The 8603-nt window shown below is 36.5% G+C and overlaps 1 non-coding gene across 1 annotated transcript; it reads right to left on the reverse strand.

The window, feature by feature from the left end:
- Positions 1-7448: 7448 nt before the first annotated feature.
- Positions 7449-7552, reverse strand: LOC128248801 (U6 spliceosomal RNA). Its single transcript, XR_008264961.1, has one exon. It is a non-coding gene; the product is annotated as a U6 spliceosomal RNA (small nuclear RNA).
- Between the last annotated feature and the right edge of the window lie 1051 nt (positions 7553-8603).

Raw genomic sequence — 8603 nt, forward strand, 5'->3', positions numbered from 1 at the left:
TTGTATCTATTTATCCCCCAGAGAGATACGTCTGCTCCACCGGATACTCCTGAACCAGTTGTTAAGTGTCCCACGTGTGAGGAATCGATGCTAGATATGTCGAAACAATTGTCGTGATTAATAATTTTCGTATATTCCATCTTCCGTCTTTCATTCGCCATATATATATATATATATATATATATATATATATATATATATATATATAAATGAGAAAAAGGAAATGGAAGAATTGACATGCAGACATCAGTTTATTTAAATATATTCAAATTCATCTAATGAAATTCCAGTCCTACAGCCATTTCTATATCCAATTACTTCAATTACAGAAATTGATTTAATTTAATTAAAATTTTTATAGTGAAATAGGTATTTCATCAGGGAAGAATTTTCCAAAAGAGAGTTACATTTCAGCGGGTTGTTTAACCTATGACAGACTCTACTCAATTGAACAGTTTCAATATGAAAAGTTTAAATTAATTAAATCTGATGAACAAACGAAAGAAAGATCATCACATTTTGTAGGAGTTACTATGTGCGGTACTTAATATTAGGAACTTGATATCGCTGAATACATTACAGTACAATCTGCTGCCAAAGGAGAGAACCAGCATCCTTCCAACATGTCACGTGGGTCTATAAAGTAAAGAAATTAGTTGATGTCATTTTCATAGCATATTGAGCACGTGACCTGAGCTAACCAATAGAGACTTTTTGGAGGGTATCTTCAATTTATTTTAATCTCTCACTCTTCCTCGAATATCTTGATGAGATGGACGTAAACTATCCGCCCATGAAACTTTAATCCACACAGAACTGATTTAAATGTTATATCTATCTATCAATCCATCGCTTTATGTGTGTGTGTGTGTGTGTATGTGTGTGTGTATGTGTGTGTGTGTATGTGTGTGTTGGAAGGGTGTATATATGATATACTATTTATGATATATGATATATGCAGTAAACATGAACACCCATGATATGATTCACTATCTTGCTTTCATATCAAATGTCTGTTTTGTAAACGTCCAGTGACATAATCAGTGGATAAGGTGATAAAGAAATTTGTGTTTGTTGATATAACAAAAATATTTTGAGAAATTCAGAAATAATAAGAAAATTTCGTCCATATTTCATTGTGTGCTTTTTAATTATCTTCAGTGATATTTGACATAATCGGCATCAGCTTCTACAGGCATTTTCCTCATAATTAGACGCAGATAATTAGTTATGCTTGCTTAAATAAACAATTACACCATGTAAAACTACTATTAAATTTTAATATTAATGATTGCTTTAAAAAAAATATCCTTTTGCAATTATATGAATTACTACATATTATTATATGTACTACATAATATATGTACTACATAATATATATGTACACAATAGATAGATAGATAGATAGATAGATAGATAGATAGATAGATAGATAGATAGATAGATAGATAGATAGATAGATAGATAGATAGATAGATAGATAGATATGCATGTATGTATATAAAATAATCCTTAATGATGAAACCGAATTTGGTTCTGGGCATATTAAATATCATGAATCGATATTAAATATCGATATTGGTTTCCGATGCGTGTTTAGATACATGTTTTTACATTTCGACATTACGTTAGTTAAGGTCTGTTCTGGTCTTGAACTCTCAAATATTTGAGGAATCTAAATATGTAAATAGACAGTATATAGTGGAACAATACATGCATACATTCATATATTCATACATATGTACATGTATACATACATACATACATACATACATACATACATATATATATATATATATATATATATATATATATATATATATAATTTCTTTTATTTTTCACATGCTTCAGTCATTTGACTGCGGCCATGGCAGAGCCCCGCCTTAAAGGGTTTTGGTCGAAGAAATCGACCCACAAATTATTCTTTGTAAGCCTAGTACTCATTCTATCGGACAATTTTGCCCAACCGCTAGGTTATGGGGACATAAACACATCAACATCGGTTGTCAAGCGATGGTGGATGGGGGACAAACATAGACGCGCACACACACACACGCACACACACACACACACACACACACATATATATATATATATATATTTAAATTCAGCTACATATATATATATATATATATATATATATATATATATATATATATATATATTCACTCTTGATATCAAGAGTCTATATAGGGTGAACCCACACAACGAAGGACTTCTTGCACTCAAACACTTCCTAGACCTTCGACCAAATCCCCAACCTGACACCTCCATACTTCTTCGTCTGGCTGCTTTTCTGGTTCGCGGGAGATCCTTACCAACATGTTCGGGAGTGGCCATGGGAACGAGAATGGTCCCTAACTATGCGAACCTGTTTGTTGGCTATGTTGAGGCCCAAATATTCTCACGATTCATCGGTCCCACTCCAGAACTATACACTCGTTATATTGATTACTGTATCAGTGCGACCTCACTCTCCCGTGAACAACCAGAATCCTTTTTCTCTTTTGCTCGATCTTTCCATCCTGCCCTCGAATTCTCCTGCACTATTTCCAACACTTCCGTCACACTTCCCCCGACATTTCGGTCAATATACATCCGCTCTCATTACCTCCATCCACTACAAACACACCGATTGACACTTTTCTTAACATTTCCTTCTCCCACCCTACTCACACCAATCTCTCCATCCCCTACTCCCAATTCCTCCGTCTGCGCAGGCCCTGCAGTGACAACCATGACTTTGAGACTCAGTCTTACCTCATGGCTCACCACTTCATCCTTCGCAGACATCCCCTCTGAACAACCCCCGCATCCCCCGTCAGAGCACGTTTCGTGAACCGTGCCTCTTCTCTCTCTCTCCCCACATGCACTCCACCGTTTCCCGTCTCCCGTTTCCCCTCAGCTACCACCCTCCACCCTGACCCTCCAACGCACCACTCTCTGACTCTTCCGGCGACTCCAGTCCGACCCCTCCACCTCGCACATATTCCTCAACCTACCCCTTTCCTCCTTCAAACAAGTACACAACCTGTATGACCTCCTGGTCCAGAGTTTCTTCCCTAACCCCACCTCCCAACCTTGCTCGTTCCCCTGCTCCCTTCTACGCTGCCACACTTGCCCCTAGTTCTACAACACCAGCATCATCACAGGCACCAATCATCCTAATCTATCATATCACCGACTCCTTTACCTGCACTTCTAGCAACGTCATTTACTGCATCTCCTGCTCTTTCTGCCCTTCTGTGAACATCGGTCAAGCGGGATGCCGCTTGGCTGACCGGTTCGCGGAGCACCTCCGAGATATCAGACTCGGCAATGATACTCCGGTCTCGCGCCATTTCGGCTCTAACGGTCATTCACTACAACACCTGTCTGTGTTCGGATTGTCTTTACACAAGGGCCATCAGGACTCTCGTCTTCGCCGTGAACAAGAATTTAATCTTCTCTCTGCGCTCCTTTGCGCTACATGGGCTCAGCTCCTCTTCTCTCTTCACTTGATTCCCCTACTCTCCTTTCTTCATCTGACACATACTTCCTTTCTTCACTCCTACCCAGCTCTCTTTATTGATACCACTTCCACCCACACCCCACATCCCACCACCTCATACCCACACACTCCACTCCCACATATCCCACTCCACTTCCACATAACCCACCCTACCCCCACACCCACATCCCCACCCCACACTCACATTCTCACCCCCATATCCCACAGATCCACACTCCCACCCTCACTCTATCCCACATCACACACACCCACACTACACACCACCACACCACACACCACCACACCACACACCACCACACCACACACATTCACACTATACCACTCCACACACACTACACGCCATCATCCGCACACCCACGCATTACAGACGCACACACACACACACGCACCATCAAGGCATAGTCACTAACCCCTATCCACACACACACACACTTTCTGACATACACACATGCATATGTACCTTCGTTTTGTGATCACCAATGCTTTATCATACCCCCTTCTTTCTATCTCTTCTGTCAAACCATTTTTTCACAACCAGCCGCCATTCTTGGTCGCTAAATCCACAAGTCTTTTTTTATTCTTTCTCTTTATTTTCCGTTATTCCTTTCTCTTGAATAGCATAGTCTCGAAACGTAAAAGACTTCCTCACTTTCCCGAACGTCAAACTAATACATCTGCTTGTTGTTCATGCACCTGTCTTCGACTTTTGTATATTCTGTAAATTTCAACTATATATATTCGCAAAAGAATGTTTGTCTTCGTATTTCATGTTGTTTTTGTATTTCGTATTGCATGTTGTTTACGTTTTGTGACGTCCTGTACTCATATAAGAATATATACATATGTCTACATATATGTGTAAGTATGTACATATATGTATGCATATATGCATATATATTTTTTTATTTATCTTATTATATGATTTAACGTCACGCATCCATTTCCAAGTAAGTTTAACTTAATTTTGATGCGACTCCATAGTATTTTCTCTCCCCTCTTTCATTTTCTCTCTTTTCCTTTCTCTAATTTTTTCTCCCATACTCCTCCTTTCGTTTTTATTCTCTCATCCTTTCTCTAATTCTTTTTTCTCTCCTTCACCGTTTCTATCTGTCCCTCTGTCTATCCCTCTTCCTCCTTTACTCTCTTGTTTTCCATTTGATTCTCTCGTTCTCCGCAAAAAAATGTTTGTCTTCGTGTTTCATACTGTTTTCGTATTTCATTTTGTTTACGTTTTTGTGACGTCTTGTACCCATACATGTATATGTATATATATATGTATATACATATATATATATGTACATATATGTATGTATATACGCATATATATATATATATATATATATATATATATATATATATATATATATATATATATATATATATATATATATATATATATATATATATATAGTTGAAAATATGTAAAGAAAGTTGAACAAAAATGCCTTCGTTTCACATAGTTTAATATTTTTTAATATAAATATATACTTATTGTATGGGTGTTGTAAAATCCAACCGGTTTTCGTTATTTAAATTAGCTTTTCAAGATGCATTGTATAGTGATTAATTCGCATGATTAAGGATTAATTTCGCCATCTTGGCTGTTTGAAAAATAAGAAAGGGTTTAGAGAGTGAACTAAGGGAGGTAATGGGTGTCAAGGAGGATAACTGATTCCTTAGGATAGTTTTTAAGGTTGTCAGATTTGAATATTGAGGTGTGGTTTATATGTTTGAATGAATAAGTTCTCTTTATTTAATCGTTCTTGCACTGAAATTGAATCTTTGCGCTGGTACAGGGGGAAGATAAGGAACTTCGGTGTTTTATCACCTGCGCATCTGTCAATACGTCCGCTCAGTGCAATTTGTCTGTACTGGGGGAAGCGAATCTGTTCCTTACGCAACGTGACTCTGTGTCTCAAAGAAAAGCTCGTTTGGCCTACATAGTTATGCCCACAACCTGAGCAGGTTAGGACATAGATAAGGTTGTGGGAGGCACATGTGAAGTTAGTTTTGATTGAGAATTACATTCAGTGTATCCTTTCAAATGTCTTCAAGCTGGCGCGCTAAGTCCGGAAATAATTCTGCAGTTAATGAATGTTGGCAGCTAATTTACCGGTTTGAGAACATTATTGTATAAAATTTATTTATGAGGGTAGAAATTGATATTAATCAATTAGAACCAGTGGTCTAGCATATTAAAAAAAATCCGAAGATTAAAATTATATTACATACAAAAATAAGAGGAATGATCAGCAAAAGTGGACTCGTATATGCTAGAAATAGATGCCACTGAATGTAAATTGTAGAACTCTACACGTGCTCCCTTTCGGGTGGACGTCCTGTGTCTAGTTCTGGAAATTACATCGCAAATCGACAGACTACGCTGACGATCCTGCAGATATTCACTTATATAAATTGTAACAGGTGAAACCATGGTACGTATGTTAATGGTTTTTTTTATTTAGTATTCTTTCATTTGTCTTGCCCTTTTACAGTCTGTTGTGTCGCTAAATTTTTACTGAGAACATATAATTTTTTTGTGGTTAGATGATTCGGCATCTATTTCTAGCATATAAGAGTCCACTTTTGCTGGTCATTCCTCTTATTTTTGTATGTAATATAATTCTAATCTTCGGATTTTTTAATATGCTAGACCACTGGTTCTAATTGATTAATATCAATTTTTACCCTCATAAATAAAAGATATATATATATATATATATATATATATATATATATATATATGTATGTGTGTGTGTGCGCGTGTATATATATATATATATATATATATATATATATATATATATATATATATATAATTAACATAATATGGTAAAAATTCGATATTAATTAATATCAATTTAATACCAGGAAACTAGCACATTAAAAGAATCAGAAGGTTCATGAAAAAATTTTTTGGGAGATCCTAAAAGGATTATAGTACTTGTGTAGATAAGATTGACCAGTGACCGGTCTGTCAATATGCTAGAAGAAGCTCACTTAAAAAATTCTCAAATACGGATTCAGCGGAGCAAAAACAGGCGGGCTAGACCAGTGAAAATTGTACATACCTCGATTATCTGCAGACTATAGTTTCAAAATCAATACTTCCAAAATAAAAGTATCTATTTATCTTCAGTACAGATTGCCAATATTTTTACAATCGAACAGAATCTCGTGCTAGTTGTCTTCAACTAGTGAAAGCGTGCACGTGAGTCTATCCATTATAAAGATTAAAATTCAAAAGTCTTAGTTTTGGCGCGCTGAATCCGGAAAATATCTCTGCAGAAAATAATTTCTGCTTTGAATTTACCAACTATGAGAAATGTGATTATGGTTAATTAATATAATATGGTAAAAATTCGATATTAATTAATATCAATTTAATACCAGAAAACTAGCACATTAAAAGAATCAGAAGGTTCATGAAAAATTTTTTGGGGAGATCCTAAAAAGGATTATAGTACTTGTGTATATAAGATTGACCAGTGACCGGTCTGTCAATATGCTAGAAGAAGCTCACTTAAAAAATTCTAAAATACGGATTCAGCGGAGCAAAAACAGGCGGGCTAGACCAGTGAAAATTGTACATACCTCGATTATCTGCAGTCTATAGTTTCAAAATCAATACTTCCAAAATATATATCTAAAGGGTAAAAACTCCACTTCGTTCATGAATGACCATGGGATTGCACCTAGAAAGTTACCATCCGAGGCACAAGTTCAGGCAAGGTTGTTTATGGAAGACCAGCTGTTGTCTATGCATACCAGCCTCCCCTCTCCACGCCACCGATGTTATCAAAGGGGAAGGCAAGGGGCGATACAGCTTGGTACCAGTGATGTCGGAACTTATTTCTATAGCCCGGTCCAGGTGTCGAACTCATTACCTCAAGATTGTCAGTCCGACGCTCTAACTACTGAGCCATGTGACTTCAGTAAAAATATGGAACGCTTTACGAATATGCGTGTCATCCTTGCGCAGGGGCTATGTTAATTTCTTTATCGTTCCAATTTTAGAATATGTACAGCCGAAGTTAGTACTTCATTCATATATATATTGAATGCCAAAAGATTAAGATTTACGTAATCACATTCATTAGTTTGCACTTTCTACTATTAGACGTTGCACAAGCACTCAGCTCTAAGTTCAATGAACGTGAATACGTAACTCCTGTATTTTTGTCATTAATTAATTTTAAAAAATAATTAATTAATATTACGCTCCCCACTCGTCCAACGGTTTAGTGTAAAGCATATGCACATTGAGTTCTAAAAACTGGTGATTAGTATCGCTACGTCTAAATGAAATCATAATATATGTATATGGGTGTTTGTATATGTGTTTATGTGCGTGTTTCTAGGTGCGTACGTGTTTGTGTGTGTAATACATACATATATAAACGCATGCATACACACGCACCCATCACACACTCATACACATACGCACACATAACTGATTAATTATATTTTTTCATGTATTTCACAAAATAATTACATACTGCCCATCTCATTAGACGCTACAGCTGATACAACGTACCCCATAATTAGCAAATTATTGACAATTTCTCGACGCATTATCAGCGATTAATTCTAAATGCATCTAATTTAGAAGAAGATAGTTATGTTTTAATAAACTTTGTACTCAACAAGTGGGTGTATTCTCTTGGAACTCTCCATACAGCCTCGTTGTATTTCATCTACCTGTGCCCCATTTCAATTATTTTGCCTAATCCTTACTATTTGTGCCCTCCACTGAATAACACTATATACTAAGATGCTCACTGGTCGATCCAGACTACGTTATCCACACCGAGAGACCTTATGGTGATTTTCTTTACCTTCCCTGTTTAACACTAATTTGTATGTGAAATGCTTCTCAGAAGTGTCATAGATTGCTGTGACACCTGTATTGAACATGCACTTTCTGAATAATGCAATAAGAGCGATGAACTTTTATATGAATATAACGATAACCAAGAAACAACTATAAGCAGAGTCATCTACAGCACCATCAGCGCTGTTTTTGCTTCTGGCTTATCTCTGCTTTTCGTGAAGAGGGGTTGTATAAGTTTATAGTTCGTATAGTAAGCTT

The sequence above is a fragment of the Octopus bimaculoides genome, chromosome 9, assembly GCF_046866305.1.
Source record: "Octopus bimaculoides isolate indiv1 chromosome 9, ASM4686630v1, whole genome shotgun sequence".
NCBI classification, from domain to species: domain Eukaryota; kingdom Metazoa; phylum Mollusca; class Cephalopoda; order Octopoda; family Octopodidae; genus Octopus; species Octopus bimaculoides.